Consider the following 15,698-nt stretch of genomic DNA (forward strand, 5'->3'; position numbering starts at 1 on the left):
GAAGGCTACATTAGCTGAAACATTCTTAATCTTCATTATGCCTCATTTAACGCAATGTGAATCATGGACATGAGAAAAATCAAATTAAAAAATAAATACATTTAAAGCATTTTCTGTGCGATTCCTCCAAATGTCGCATTAATATAGAAAAAATAAAGAGCGGCGTGTTCTACACTATTGCAACAAGCCTCTTTCATCATTTATATCATCATTATAACATCATTTATATTCACCAGCACCATGGAATCAATGGCACTATATAATTAAATAACAATAATAATATATACATCTTCCCACCAGCTTGTTTTCCCTCTATCTCCTCTCTGGATCTATGAAGCCAGAACTGTCAAAGAAGAGGTGATGGTGGAGATGGAGGGGAAACAAGCAGGGGGGAAGGCTTATATAAATGACTGGTCCCGCCGTGAAGCACTGGGCGTCTGTGCTTGGTTTGAACAGTCGTTCTCTGCTGACAGAGTCGTTTACAGAGATCTTCTTTCCAATTCCAACAGCTTGCAAACAACCCACCATGGTATGAAAAAAAAATTATATCATCATCATCCAGTAAATGTGTCACAGCTGCCAGCAATTGGCTACTGTGGACACATCAAAGCTGTGATGATAAAAGTTGGCAGAGGAGGACCGGTAGCACGAGGTTGGTACAGACTTTTAATAAGGGAAGACTTTTGGAAATCACATGAAATGCAAAAAGGTCACAATCCTAAACCACATCTGAGGGTCTCACCACTTTAGGTAAAGAGACTTCAGCCACCAGAAAACTTGGGTGTCCTACAGGAGGTTCCGCCACAATCATGTAATCTGGTTTCACGGGTGAACTGATAAAAAAAGGAAGGAAGCAGTATATTGCAAGGGTACACCATCAATTTATGATCTGTTGGGGTCAATCTCTAATATAATAAAGGGGCACTGATGCTGGTAATGAGGAACAGCCCCTTTCAGGGTCATTCCCTGCACATTGGCATCATGGCCTCCACTGTGCAGCGGAACGACAGCATAGATCCAGCAAAGTGAATGGGCTTAGCTGCAGTTCTCCTGCACAGTGAAAATCCGGGTAGCTGCCCCACACCAGCATATTCCTTAAAAAGGGCAGCGGCGTTACTTCCAGGCTGCAGCCCCCTTATTCTTGGAGTCCATCACCATGAGGAGTGGCGCTCCCCCATCTGTTGGGTGTAACCCATCACCATGAGGAGTGGCGCTGCCGCTTCTGTTGGGTATAACCTATCACCAGGAGGAGAGGCGCTCTTCATACTTTGTGTACCTAGAGGAAATGTGGTATTATAAGACATCCAATCAATTGAATGGCCGACCATGTACTGCATGGATGAGCGAGGAACATCAGAGAAGAAGCCGCCGATGCTCAACAGCAGCCTACTCTGTCGTCTTTTACAGACTGTATGCCATAGACTTGTACCTTAGAGTTGGGACTTACCCCATTTTGTTCATATCCTGAATCATCGGTTTTTATTTGGTTCTGATATTCTGTTCAAAAATGGATCCCAGGAACTTCCGATTTTTCGGCATTTTCCACTCTGAAGGGAAACCATAGATGATTAACAGGGTCGGACTGGAACTGAAACTCAGCTCTGGCATGTGAGAGCACGCAGGCCCGCCCGACGCGTGTTGAATTTGAAATATTTTCGTGAATGATTTGGGTATATGTCACAATAAAAATTGCTGTAAACTGCACTTTATCATCGATAGACAAAAACTGACATAATGTCAAATATAAACTTCCCTCCAGGAAAATGTTAATTTCTTTCAACTGGGGGGACGGACATATTTGTAATATAGAGCTCCAAGTTCCCAAAAATGCTATGTTTGATAGTACCAGGAAAAGTGAATCCTCGCAGATTTGAAGCAGTTTCATGTCTATTCTTTCAGTATTTTTGCAGCGTTTCTAAAGAACGGGACAAAAAAAATCTCAAAAAAAGGAATATCAAGGGGATTTTCCTGCCGAGCGACAGGTTTTTTGTGCAGAAATGTTCTTCCCTTTCTTTTTTGTTTATATTTTGTGTTATACACTAGTGGCCAAAATTGAGGCAACACTTTCAGTTTTTCACCATCACCAATATTTAATGGAAGTTTTCACTGACCTACTTACTTGTACACACGCCCTCTTCTGCGATATGTATTCTATGTTGGGTTATAGTGACCTGGGTGTGATTTAAGACAGATATTGTGCGATTAAAATGCGGTTTTTATATTTTAAAGCCAGTTTGTCATCAGAAGGTAAGCAATTACATGTATTCATTCTCAAAGTGTGTAAGCGGTTTCAAGAGACTGGTTCGATAAAGAATAAACCAGGTAGAGAAAGGAAGAAGGCTACAAGTCCTCAGACTGTTAGAAGAATTGTTAGAATCGCCCTAAATAACAGGGAATAAACTGCTGTTAACATCAACAAGGAGCTTGTCAACACCGGAGTGACAGTGTCCGATCGGACGGTTCGACGACGACTGGTAAACGTGGGGTTAAGAGCCAGAATACCAGGTAAAAAGCCATTTTTGAATGCCTCACAGCGTCAGAAACGTCTGCAGGGGCCAAAGAACATTGTAAATGGACCATTGAACAATGGAGAAATGTTATATGGAGCGATGAGACACGCATATCCATCTTTGGCAGCGACGGTGTCTGCTACGTTCGACGACGACCTGGAGAGGACTGGTTGCCAGAGGGTACAGTACCCACCATGAAGCCTCCTCTGAGTGTTATGGTAGGGGGCTGCGTGTCCAGAGATGCAGGTGGTAGGCTGCAGGTAATTGAAGAAACAGTTAATGCTGAAAAGTACATCAAGGACGTCCTTCAGCCTAAACTCATTCCTTCGGCACGTGATGTATTTAGTGAAGGGACACCGTTTATTTTAAGATGGAGCCCCATGCCATACAGCTAAAAAATGTCTCTCCTGGTTCAAGGACAAAAATGTCCAGCTATTGAATTGGCCAGGAAACAGCCCAGATCTCAATCCTATTGAGAATCTCTGGGCTCGGCTCAAAAGAGCGGTGTCAAAACAGCGGGCTTCACACAAGCAGGAACTCATTGCAGCCATCATCAAATCATGGCTTCATATCATCACACCATCTGATTTACACAAACTGGTAGATAGCATGCCAAGTAGATGCCAGGCAGTCATCAAGGCCAAGGGCTGTCCAACTGAGTATTAACATTTAGTGTTAGATATGAAAATAGGACAAATAAATTTTCTCCCACAGTCATCTGAGTGACAATAGTGTCCAATTTGTTGACAAATGAACAAATTTCCTGCTAATATTGTGTTTCTCTATGAGATTTTATTTCTACTTAAAAACTTTACTGTGAAATCAAAAACATTCATGAAATTTGTATTGGTATTGGCAAAATGCTAAAAATTCATAAATCTTGGGGGTGTTGCCTCAATTTTGGCCACTAGTGTATAGAGTTCCTCAGTATATTTATATGTTGTCCCCCATCACCTTTTTCATCTCTCCTTACAAGTATGCCTTGTATCTTAGCTAAAACATGGTAGTAAGTAGCATATTAAACCCTTTTATAATGGGTAGTGTAGAATCGCTGCATATTTCAGGGTTATGCGCTCCTGAGGACTCATTAGTGCTGCCCTCCTCAGGCGAAACCTGGTTGTGACCTTGTATAATATGGGGCTAGCCGGTCTCACCTACCAGTTTGGGTCACAAACCCTTTTTCGTTTGCTTTGATGTTTTACTCATTGTTTATTACGTTTACACCCCAAATCTCTCCTAATCCTGGAGATCAAACCTATGAAAGCAATTTATGAATGATCGTAACACCTCTATGAAGGGTAATTATCATCTCCTTCATAAATATACATTTATATGTATAAATACATATGTGGTCAATGCATAGTACTGGCACATGACTTATCACTTTCCAGGACCTTACAAAGCACCAGGAACATTTATAACAAGCGGAGGTGAAGCGATTCTGGCAGCTTAATAGGAAAGGATTCTTTACAGTTAGAGCAGTCAGACTGTGGAATGCCAACCACAAGATATAGTAATGGCAGATAGTATAACAGCATTTATAGAAGGGCTGGATACTTTTTTAACAAAACATGACATTGTGGGTTATAAATAATCTAGTAATAGAAAATGTATAACTTTGGAGATAGACCTAGGATATTAAAGTTCAAACTTTTTCAACCTATGTAACTATGCAAGTATGCAGAATGCACATTAGGAAAATGCTTGAAATGGAATTCCTTATAATATTATTTTACAAGTAATTTCCTCTTAATTTTCTGCTTTGTAAAGTGCTAGTTATAAGCACAATCTATGGATCTAAAAAGTGCAAAACACTCCTGAAACACTTGTACGTATGTTCTATAATCTGTATTTCTTATGGTGCCTAAGGGAAGCCGTAATGATAAGACTCCTGCTTGGTATCAAGTACAATTATTTGCCTCCATAATGAAAGTGAATTACCAATGATGAAAGGGTTAATACTTGGACGCTGCATCAGTAATAGCCCTTGTAGTAACCATGACAACTATTGTGAGGGCATAAACAAGTGTCATAAAGAAGATTCCATAAAAGAATGCCGCACTGCCATGATCAGCGCCATTACTGATGATGCGCCTGAGGACCTTGAGCTTGACCACCCCACGTAATGTGCCAACGTTGGTGTAATTTGGAGGTTCTAGCAGGGAAAGGGGTTGTCTTCTTAGACACCCCGGGGGCATGGGAAGGTAACAGAGGGGGGGTCCCCAAAACAGGATCCCCTTCTGTTACTATGTACAAAGAGCTGCTCTTCTTTGGGAGTTCATGGATGGATCCTTGACTTTAATGGGTGATAAATTGGGAGGGGGGGGATACTCATCCTATTAGGGGTTATCCATAATGAGCAACCCCTGTAACCAAGTGCCCAACTTCTTGAGAGACGGAGCTGGATCTGTAAGGGAGAAGTGGTAGATCCACCTGGGAAATCAGATCAACTAAATTCGTTCCAGCAATAAATGTGGTGACAGATATCGCAGCTATCACATTAATAGTCTATATTTGTTATGTCGTTCTCTGTAAATATGTACAAATTCTAAACCTCCGTCATATATCGGCACTAACTCTCTAAGCCCAAGGGAAGGGCAGCCCTCGAGCCATGGTTCCCTAGAGGTTTCCTCCACAGGGGGTTTTCCTCTCCTGAGCGCTGGAGGGTGACTCTTCGTGAGTCGAGGGTTGTGCCATTTTCGGTGTCATGTAAATTTAAATAAAGTTGAGAATATTTGACACCTAATTGCAATGATTTGTGTATTTATTTTGTATGTGTCTGATTCATTTTGTTTGGGAGTCGGGGTCCATCACACATCACTGAGTCATACGTTTGGACATCTGCCGCCAGCAGTTTTGCCCCAGGGGTTGCCCCTGCTCTGGGGACTTTGATGGAGCAGAGAAGACAAGAATTACAGCACTCATCCTCAGAATAAGGACTTCTATTACAGTACTACAAGCAGCTTCCTCACCTCATTCACACAGTGAGTATTTTGGGCACTAATTTACAGCAGTATTTGTAAGCTGAAGACCAGAGGGGAACAAACACAGTGAAAAATAGTAACTGAAACACTTTCACCTCTTCTGTTTTGGATCCACTCCTGGCGTCTGCTAACAAATACTGATGCAAAATATCGCCATGGAAGTGCCCTAAATTCTTACTGACTGATTTGACTGTTTGAGTTGCAGTCAAGCAACAGAGGTTGCAAGCGTTAAAGGAGTTTTCTGGTATCAAAAACCCCTGTCCCCTTTGCCATTTTTCTCTATCCTGAACCTGTGCTTCCTGCCCCGATCTCAGACTGTCTGACCTAGTCCTTGTCTTCGCTCTACTGTGTCTGGTACCCTGGTACCTCCGGAATGCTGCTGCAGTCCCGGGGACTGCACTGAAGTTGTACCTGGTGTCTACTGGCGGCCCAGTCTATCCTCACCACCAAAGGTTCTAGTGGAGACCCAGTAGACACCTAGTCACAACCCTCCCGTGGGGCAGTGGGTCCATATCCACCAGTGTTACACCCACAAAGCAAATGTGGTACCAATATTCAAGAACGGGATAATATCTGAGCCTGGAATTTATAGGCAGGTAAGTTTAACTTGTACTGTGGGCAACATCTTTGAGGGTTTTCTAAGAGATACTAACCTGGAGCACCTCAATAAGAATAACCTAAACATATGATTATGAGGGATCTGTCCTGCAAACTAATCTGAAAAGATTCTATGGGGAGGTAAGTTCTAGGTTGGACCAGGGAAACTTAGTGGTTTTCGTCTATCTGGACTTTTCAAAGGCATTTGATACGGTGCCATACAACAGGTTAGTACATAAAAATGTTCAATATATTATATGGTAAACTTGCTCCACGAAAGAACAAGTCCTTGTGTTGGAAAAATGAAGGAAAATATCAGTGATGCGGTCGTTACCTCTTGACAGCTCCATTTCGTACTTGTTCTCTAGTCCCTCCATGGCCACGGTGATAAAAAATTCCCTGAGAAGCTCATTATTCTAATAAAAAAAATACAAAGTAAGGAGCTGACACAAAGGAGAGCAGACAGCTCGTATGTCGGAATAAGCAATTGCAGTTACCTTAATTTTCTCAAAGAAGGTGCCATTAATCACTATGTCGTACGCCGTGCAGCCGCCTCCACCTGTAGGACAAAGTGCACCAGGACTTAGATACTTTGCGATGCCGAATCAATCCATTGACCTTAGTTGGGCTGCTATGAATAATTAGCATAAGTTCTTAAAGGGGAATCCAAGTAGTGGGCAATCCCTTTAAGTCCCAAATCTAAACCAAAAAAGTTCAAAAGACAACAACAAACTTTATTCCGCAGACTGGAAGTGGACCTACCAGAACCTGTGGAGACGGCACCTTTGATCATTGAGGATTAGTAAGTTGTAATACTTGCTATTTTAACCCCTTTAAGGATATCTCTGGACTACCCCTTTAGAAAGAGACGTGCTGTATTAAAAAAAAACGTACTATTATCAACTTCAACGTGGGGCTCTCCAAGGCTCATGGGGACTCGATAGCCGGAGGGATCATCAGATTCCAGGATGCTGACTAACTCCTGCTCCGTCAGGTCCGGGGGCGCTGGGATCTGGTTCGACTTGCAGATGTTAATAAAGATTTTGGTATTTTTGGATGTGCGAGTTTTAATGCAGAAACCTAACAGAAATAAAAACAAAAAGTGAACAAAAACACAATAAAATCGGCAAAAGCCAAGCAGCATTTACATGTAACCAACTGTATAAGAAAAAACGATGTGACCCCCCACGTTGGTTGCATCATGTGACCGTTGCAGTCATTAAGACCCCACTGCCCTACTGTGGTATCTGTCACATAATATGCACAAAGTAATCTGGATAATAATCAGAGGACGCCCATCTCACCCGGCTGGGGTCTGATCTCTCTGCTTTCTGGTAAGTTCGGTATTCTGCTCTGTATCTCCTGTTTGGCCTGAAATGAGGCAACAAGTGAGAATCAGTGAGTAACATGAACAGGATGGTTCTGCAAACTGATTTTTCCTGCACCAAAATAGAACAAATGTGAGGGGTCTAAAGCCAACAATACACATTAGGTAAATGTTGGAGACCGCCGCGCCCCCGGCGGCTGACGGAGGAGACATTCACCCGGTGATTGCTGGCCTCTCCAATTCATCTTTCGTACCTTCATCAGCATCTGTTCATACAGCGCTTCCTCCATGTTTGTGTTCATTTCTGCAGACAGCAGCGACTTGTCAGACGCCATTTTTTCGGTCAAAGACAGAAGCTCAGGGATCTTGTTTTATAAGAGTAAACCTGAAAAATGAAAATATGTATTAATCTTCTCCACAGACAACGACAAGGGGAGAGTGCGGGAGCCCGACGGCCCACTACACGAGGGGGGGGCGCGGGAGCCCGACAGCCCACGACACGAGGGGGGGCGCGGGAGCCCGACAGCCCACGACACGATGGGGGGCGCGGGAGCCCGACAGCCCACGACACGAGGGGGGGGTGCGGGAGCCCGACAGCCCACGACACGAGGGGGGGCGCGGGAGCACGACAGCCCACAACACGAGGGGGGGCGCGGGAGCACGACAGCCCACGTCACGAGGGGGGGCGCGGGAGCCCGACAGCCCACAACACGAGGGGGGGCGCGGGAGCCCGACAGCCCACGACACGAGGGGGGGGTGCGGGAGCCCGACAGCCCACGACACGAGGGGGGGCGCGGGAGCACGACAGCCCACAACACGAGGGGGGGGTGCGGGAGCACGACAGCCCACGACACGAGGGGGGGTGGGGGAGCCCGACAGCCCACGACACAAGGGGGGGCGCGGGAGCCCGACAGCCCACGACACGAGGGGGTGCGGGAGCCTGACAGCTGACGACACGAGGGGGTGCGGGAGCCTGACAGCCGACGACACGAGGGGGTGCGAGACCCTGACAATATTGGGAGTGGGATTCTGCACACCTACAGCTAGCTACTTATTGTCCTGAATGTAGTAATCACCTTGGCACATTCCCATCTTCTTACCTGTAGTACAGACGCCAAACACCACTACTCTGACTGCAATCACCCAGCTACAGCGTCACCACGCCTCAGCAACAGGGGAGTGTCTAGATTGGAGTTGATTTCTTGAGGGGGAGGAGTGATTTCATGGAATCATGACGTCACCGGAAGGGGCGGGGCCTTCTCAGTCCAGTGGACACTATTCCACCTGCAGCTGCAGCAGTGCGCACATTGTGCCGGGACAGGAGGAGTGGTGATGAGGAGCTCGTGTTCTGCGTTGTGCTGTGAGGACTGAGGCGGGGAGAACTGACCATGTGAATAAATGCTGTGCTGGCATAAAGGGGGGTGGTGTGAGGGGCATCCAGGGGGCTGTGTGGGTGGTGTGAGGGGGCCAGGGGTAGCGGCAATTCTGCTGCAGAAACACTTAAAAACGCTTGGTAAAAGGTTTGCCATGTTCCCCAATGATAATCGGCATGTGCTCTGCACATGCTGCGGAAATTTCCGCTGCGGATTATCATTGCGGAAAAAAACGCAGCACTAACAATTATTTTGCGGAAGCTCGGCGCTTTCGCCGCCATTGACTTGCATTGGAACACATGGAATCCGCATCACTGCATCTGTACATGCAGATTCCATGAGTTTCAATGTGCGGATGGTACCCGGGTTTGGAGAAGAGAAGACTCTCCTCCGGTCCCGGGTACCATAGAACCTGTAAAAAAAGAATAAAATAAAAAATAAATATTATACTTACCTTCTGATGGCCCCCGGTGTCTTTATCCGATGCGTCCTGGCTTGCCGGCAGCTCGCGATGGTCTGAAAAGGACCTGCCGTGACGTCATTAAGTCATGTGATGGGTCATGCGACCGCTGACGTCGGCAGGCCATCAGAAGGTAAGTATATATTTATTTTTTACCATTCTTTTACGGTCACTCTATATAAATCCATGCCGGTTGCATGGATTTATATAGTGTGACCAAGTTGTCAAGCACTTTCCAAGTGATGCTAAAATCGCTTGTCAACTCGCATGCGGAAATGCAAGTAGAACGCTTCACATCAGCAAGTCCCTGGCAGGAAAAACGCATGTACAATCCGCATGTACAATCCACATGCATTTTTTCTGCCAGGGAGAAGCAGAAACGCTCAAAAAAAATCCGGAGCATTTCTGCATCGTGGACATTAATTGCATGACTCAATACTGAGCACACGTAACCATCTATACACAGCGGGAGGCCGCACGTAGCTATCTATACACAGCGGGAGGCCGCACGTAGCCATCTATACACAGCAGGAGGCCGCACGTCGCCACCTATACACAGCGGGAGGCCGCACGGCGCCACCTATACACAGCGGGTGGCCGCACGGCGCCACCTATACACAGCGGGAGGCCGCACGGCGCCACCTATACACAGCGGGAGGCCGCACGGCGCCACCTATACACAGCGGGAGGCCGCACGGCGCCACCTATACACAGCGGGAGGCCGCACGGCGCCACCTATACACAGAGGGAGGCCGCACGGCGCCACCTATACACAGAGGGAGGCCGCACGGCGCCACCTATACACAGCAGGAGGCCGCACGGCGCCACCTATACACAGCGGGAGGCCGCACGTAGCCACCTATACACAGCGGGAGGCCGCACGGCGCCACCTATACACAGCGGGAGGCCGCACGGCGCCACCTATACACAGCGGGAGGCCGCACGGCGCCACCTATACACAGCGGGAGGCCGCACGGCGCAATCTATACACAGCGGGAGGCCGCACGTAGCCATCTATACACAGCGGGAGGCCGCACGTAGCCATCTACACACAGCGGGAGGCCGCACGTAACCACCTATACACAGCGGGAGGCCGCACGGCGCCACCTATACACAGCGAGAGGCCGCACGGCGCCACCTATACACAGCGGGAGGCCGCACGGCGCCGCCTATACACAGCGGGAGGCCGCACGGCGCCACCTATACACAGCGGGAGGCCGCACGGCGCCACCTATACACAGCGGGAGGCCCCACGGTGCCACCTATACACAGCAGGAGGCCGCACGGCGCCACCTATACACAGCAGGAGGCCGCACGGCGCCATCTATACACAGCAGGAGGCCGCACATAGCCATCTATACACAGCGGGAGGCAGCACGTAGCCACCTATACACAGCGGGAGGCCGCACGGCGCCACCTATACACAGCGAGAGGCCGCACGGCGCCACCTATACACAGCGGAAGGCCGCACGGCGCTGCCTATACACAGCGGGAGGCCGCACGGCGCCGCCTATACACAGCGGGAGGCCGCACGGCGCCACCTATACACAGCGGGAGGCCCCACGGCGCCACCTATACACAGCAGGAGGCCGCACGGCGCCATATATGCACAGCGGGAGGCTGCACGGTGCCATTTATACACAGCGAGAGGCCGCACAGCGCCCCCCCCAGAGACAGCAGGAGGCCGCACGGCACCATCGATACACAGCGGGAGGCCACACGATGCCATCTATACACAGCACGGGGCTGCACAATGCCACCTATACACCGCGGGAGGCCGCACGGCGCCAGCTATACACAGTGGGAGGCCGCACGGCGCCACCTATACACAGCGGGAGGCTGCACGGCGCCATCTATACACAGCGGGAGGCCACATGATGCCATCTATACACAGCACGGGGACGCACAATGCCATCTATACACAGCGGGAGGCCGCACGGCGCCATCTATGCACAGCGGGAGGCTGCACGGCGCCATCTATACACAGCGGGAGGCCGCACGGCGCCATCTATGCACAGCGGGAGGCTGCACGGCGCCACCTATACACAGCGGGAAGCCGCACGGCGCCACCTATACATAGCGAGAGGCCGCACGGCGCCACCTATACACAGCAGGAGGCCACACGGCGCCACCTATACACAGCGGGAGGCCACACGATGCCATCTATACACAGCACGGGGCCGCACAATGCCATCTATGCACAGCAGGAGGCCGCACGGCGCCATCTATGCACAGCGGGAGGCTGCACGGTGCCATTTATACACAGCGAGAGGCCGCACAGCGCCCCCCCAGAGACAGCAGGAGGCCGCACGGCGCCATCTATACACAGCGGGAGGCCGCACGATGCCATCTATACACAGCACGGGGCTGCACAATGCCACCTATACACAGCGGGAGGCCGCACGGCGCCAGCTATACACAGTGGGAGGCCGCACGGCGCCACCTATACACAGCGGGAGGCTGCACGGCGCAATCTATACACAGCGGGAGGCCACATGATGCCATCTATACACAGCACGGGGACGCACAATGCCATCTATACACAGCGGGAGGCCGCACGGCGCCATCTATGCACAGCGGGAGGCTGCACGGCGCCATCTATACACAGCGGGAGGCCGCACGGTGCCCCCCCAGAGACAGCAGGAGACCGCACGGCGCCATCTATATGCAGCGGGAGGCCGCACGGCGCCCCCCCCAGAGACAGCAGGAGGCCGCGCGGCGCCATCTATACACAGCGGGAGGCCGCACGGCGCCACCTATACACGGCAGGGGGCCGCACGACACCATCTATACTCAGCAGGAGGCCGCACGGCGCCACCTATACACAGCGGGAGGCCGCACGGCGCCACCTATACACGGCAGGTGGCCGCACGACGCCATCTATACTCAGCAGGAGGCCGCACGGCGCCACCTATACACAGCGGGAGGCCGCACGGCGCCACCTATACACAACAGGGGGCCACACGATGCCATCTATACTCAGCAGGAGGCCGCACGGTGCCACCTATACACAGCGGGAGGCCGCATGGCGCCCACCCAGAGACAGCAGTAGGCCGCACGGCACCATCTATGCTCAGCAGGAGGCCGCACGGCGCCATCTATACACAGCAGGAGGTCGCACGGCGCCCCCGACCTCAGAGACAGCAGGAGGCCGCACGTCGCCATTTATACTCAGCAGGAGGACGCACGGCGCCACCTATACACAGCAGGAGGCCGCACGGCGCCACCTATACACAGCGGGAGGCCGCACGGCGCCACCTATACACAGCGGGAGGCCGCACGGCGCAACCTATACACAGCGGGAGGCCGCACGGCGCCATCTATACACAGCGGGAGGCCACACGGCGCCACCTATACACAGCGGGAGGCCGCACGGCGCCATCTATGCACAGCGGGAGGCTGCACGGCGCCATCTATACACAGCGGGAGGCCGCACGGTGCCCCCCCCAGAGACAGCAGGAGGCCGCACGGCGCCATCTATACTCAGCAGGAGGCCGCACGCAGTCACGCACACACAAACATATACAGACATATACATACACGCATAAACACATTTGAAACACAAAAATACATATAAACAGACATCACACAATGATATCTGCCTACACACACACACACACACACACACACACACACATACATACACATACATACACACACACTCACCATCCCCCGGATCGGCTCCAGCTCTTTTCCGGTGCAGCACTGCAGGCCGGGTGCGCACTGCGTAACGTCACAGCTAGGACACACAGCCGTGCACAGGGCCGTGTCTCCTAGCAGTGATGCGGCCGGGCCAGCACAGGGAAGTTAACTGCTGCAGTGCTGGCCCGGCCGAAGAAGAAGCAGCGGCCGTGCGCCACTGCTGGGGGAGCGGTCCGGGGATCCCCCCCGCCACTGTCTGCCGGTATGTGCCGCGGCACACATATAATGAGGATAATCTGGCCATAGACACCCCGGAGCCCCGGGCCACCTGGAGGTTCGGGGCCCCGGGCAGAAGCCCAGATCGTCCTCATTATAATCCGCCTATGGAGGGGGCATCGGCTATGTAGAGGGGCATCCAGGGGGCAGTGTGGCTGGTGTGAAAAAGCATGGGCTATGTAGAGGGGCATCCAGGGAGCTGCGTGGCTGGTGTGAGGGGCATTGGGTATGTAGAGGGGCATCCAGGAGGCTGCGTGGCTGGTGTGAGGGGGCATGGGCTATGTAGAGGGGCATCCAGGGGGCTGCGTGGCTGGTGTGAGGGGGCATGGGGTATGTAGAGGGGCATCCAGGGGGCAGTGTGGGTGTTGTGAGGGGCATGGGGTATGTTGTAGAGGGGCATCCAGGAGGCTGTGTGGCTGGTGTGAGGGGGCATGGGGTATGAAGAGGGACATCCAGGGGGCTGTGTGGCTGGTGTCAGGGGCATTGGGTATGTAGAGGGGCATCCAGGGGGCTGTGTGGCTGGTGTGAGTGGGCATGAGGTATGTAGAGGGGCATCCAGGGGGCTGCGTGGCTGGTGTGAGGAGGCATGGGGTATCTAGAGGGGCATCCAGGGGCCGGTGTGAGGAGGAATGGGGTATGTAGAGGGGCATCCAGGGGGCTGTGTGGCTAGTGTGAGGAGGCATGGGGTATGTAGAGGTGCATCCAGGGGGCTTTGTGGCTGGTATGAGCGGCATGGGGTATGTAGAGATTCATCCAGGTGGCTGCGTGGCTGGTGTGAGGGGCATGGGGTATGTAGAGGGGCATCCAGGGGGCTGTGTGGCTGGAGTGAGGGGCATGGGGTATGTAGAGGGGCATCCAGGGGGCTGTGTGGCTGGTGTGAGGGGCATGGGGTATGTAGAGGGGCATCCAGGGGGCTGTGTGGCTGGTGTGAGGGGCATCCAGGGGGCTGTGTGACTGGTGTGAGGGGCACCCAGGGGGCTGTGAGGCTGGTGTGAGGTGCATTGGGAATGTAGAGGGGCATCCAGGGGGCTGTGTGGCTGGTGTGAGGGGCATCCAGGGGGCTGCGTGGCTGGTTTGAGGGGCATGGGGAATGTAGAAGGGCAACCAGGGGGCTGGTGTGAGGGGGCATGGGGTATGAGGACGGTGGCCGACATAACCTCCTTAAAGACGATAGCACGCCATTTTAAAATCTGTCATGGGAGAAATCCGAAAATATTTATGGTACGTGGTATCGATGTCATCCATAGTGGCATTAGGGGTGAAAATGTAAAAAAAACTTCTAGCTCAAAGGGAAACCAAATGGATAGTGGAACTGGGAACAATGGCGCCAAATGGCCTTAATGAGGCCCTGAGCTTCACCCATTTCTTTAATAGATATATTCTTTGTGGTATTTTTAAACAATTGTATGTGTTGATTTTAATTTGTTTTCTTTGTCATTTGTAACTTTCTCCCTCCATAGTCTATATAGAATCATAGAATCATAGAATCATAGAATGGTAGAGTTGGAAGGGACCTCCTGGGTCATCTGGTCCAACCCCCTGCTCAAAGCAGGATTCACTAAATCATCTCAGACAGATGTCTGTCCAGCCTCTGTTTGAAGACGTCCATTGAAGGGGAACTCACCACCTCTCGTGGCAGCCTGTTCCACTCATTAATCACCCTAACTATCAAAAAGTTTTTTCTAATATCTAATCTGTGTCTCCTCCCATTTAGTTTCATCCCATTGCTTCTAGTCTTTCCTTGTGCAAATGAGAATAAAGATGATCCTTCTACAATGTGACAGCCCTTGACATATTTGTAGACAGCTATTAAGTCTCCTCTCAGTCTTCTTTTTTGCAAGCTAAACATTCCCAAATCCTGCAACCGTTCCTCATAGGACATGGTTTGCAGACCAGTCACCATTCTGGTCGCTCTTCTCTGAACTTGCTCCAGTTTGTCTATGTCTTTTTTAAAATGTGGTGCCCAAAACTGTACACAGTATTCCAGATGAGGTCTGACCAAAGAGGAGTAAAGACCAATAATGACTTCACGTGATCTAGACTGTATGCTTCTGTTAATACATCCCGGAATTGTATTTGCCTTTTTTGCTGCTGCATCACACTGTTGACTCATGTTCAGTCTATGATCTATTAGTATACCTAAATCTTTTTCACATGTACTGTTGCTTAGCTCTATTCCTCCCATTCTGTATATGCTTTTTTCATTTTTATTGCCCAGATGTAGTACTTTGCATTTTTCCCTGTTAAAAACCATTCTGTTGGTTGCTGCCCACTGCTCCAGTTTATTTAGGTCTTTTTGAATCCTCTCTCTCTCTTCTCTAGTATTAGCTATCCCTCCTAGCTTTGTGTCATCAGCAAATTTAATCAGTTTACCCTCAATTCCTTCATCTAAATCATTGATAAAGATGTTGAACAATACAGGTCCCAAGACGGAGCCCTGTGGTACCCCACTTGAGACATTCATCCAGCTGGATGTGAAGCCATTTACAATCACCCTTTGAGTCCGATCACTAAGCCAGTTATGAATCC

At 50.4% G+C, this 15,698-nt stretch overlaps 1 pseudogene; it reads right to left on the reverse strand.

Moving 5' to 3' along the window:
* Window positions 1–1,443: 1,443 nt before the first annotated feature.
* LOC141176482 (PIH1 domain-containing protein 1-like) lies at window positions 1,444–7,753 on the reverse strand (annotated as a pseudogene).
* Between the last annotated feature and the right edge of the window lie 7,945 nt (window positions 7,754–15,698).

Source organism: Phyllobates terribilis, unplaced genomic scaffold (assembly GCF_046119375.1).
Source record: "Phyllobates terribilis strain yellow unplaced genomic scaffold, ASM4611937v1 Scaffold_27__1_contigs__length_16484149, whole genome shotgun sequence".
NCBI classification, from domain to species: domain Eukaryota; kingdom Metazoa; phylum Chordata; class Amphibia; order Anura; family Dendrobatidae; genus Phyllobates; species Phyllobates terribilis.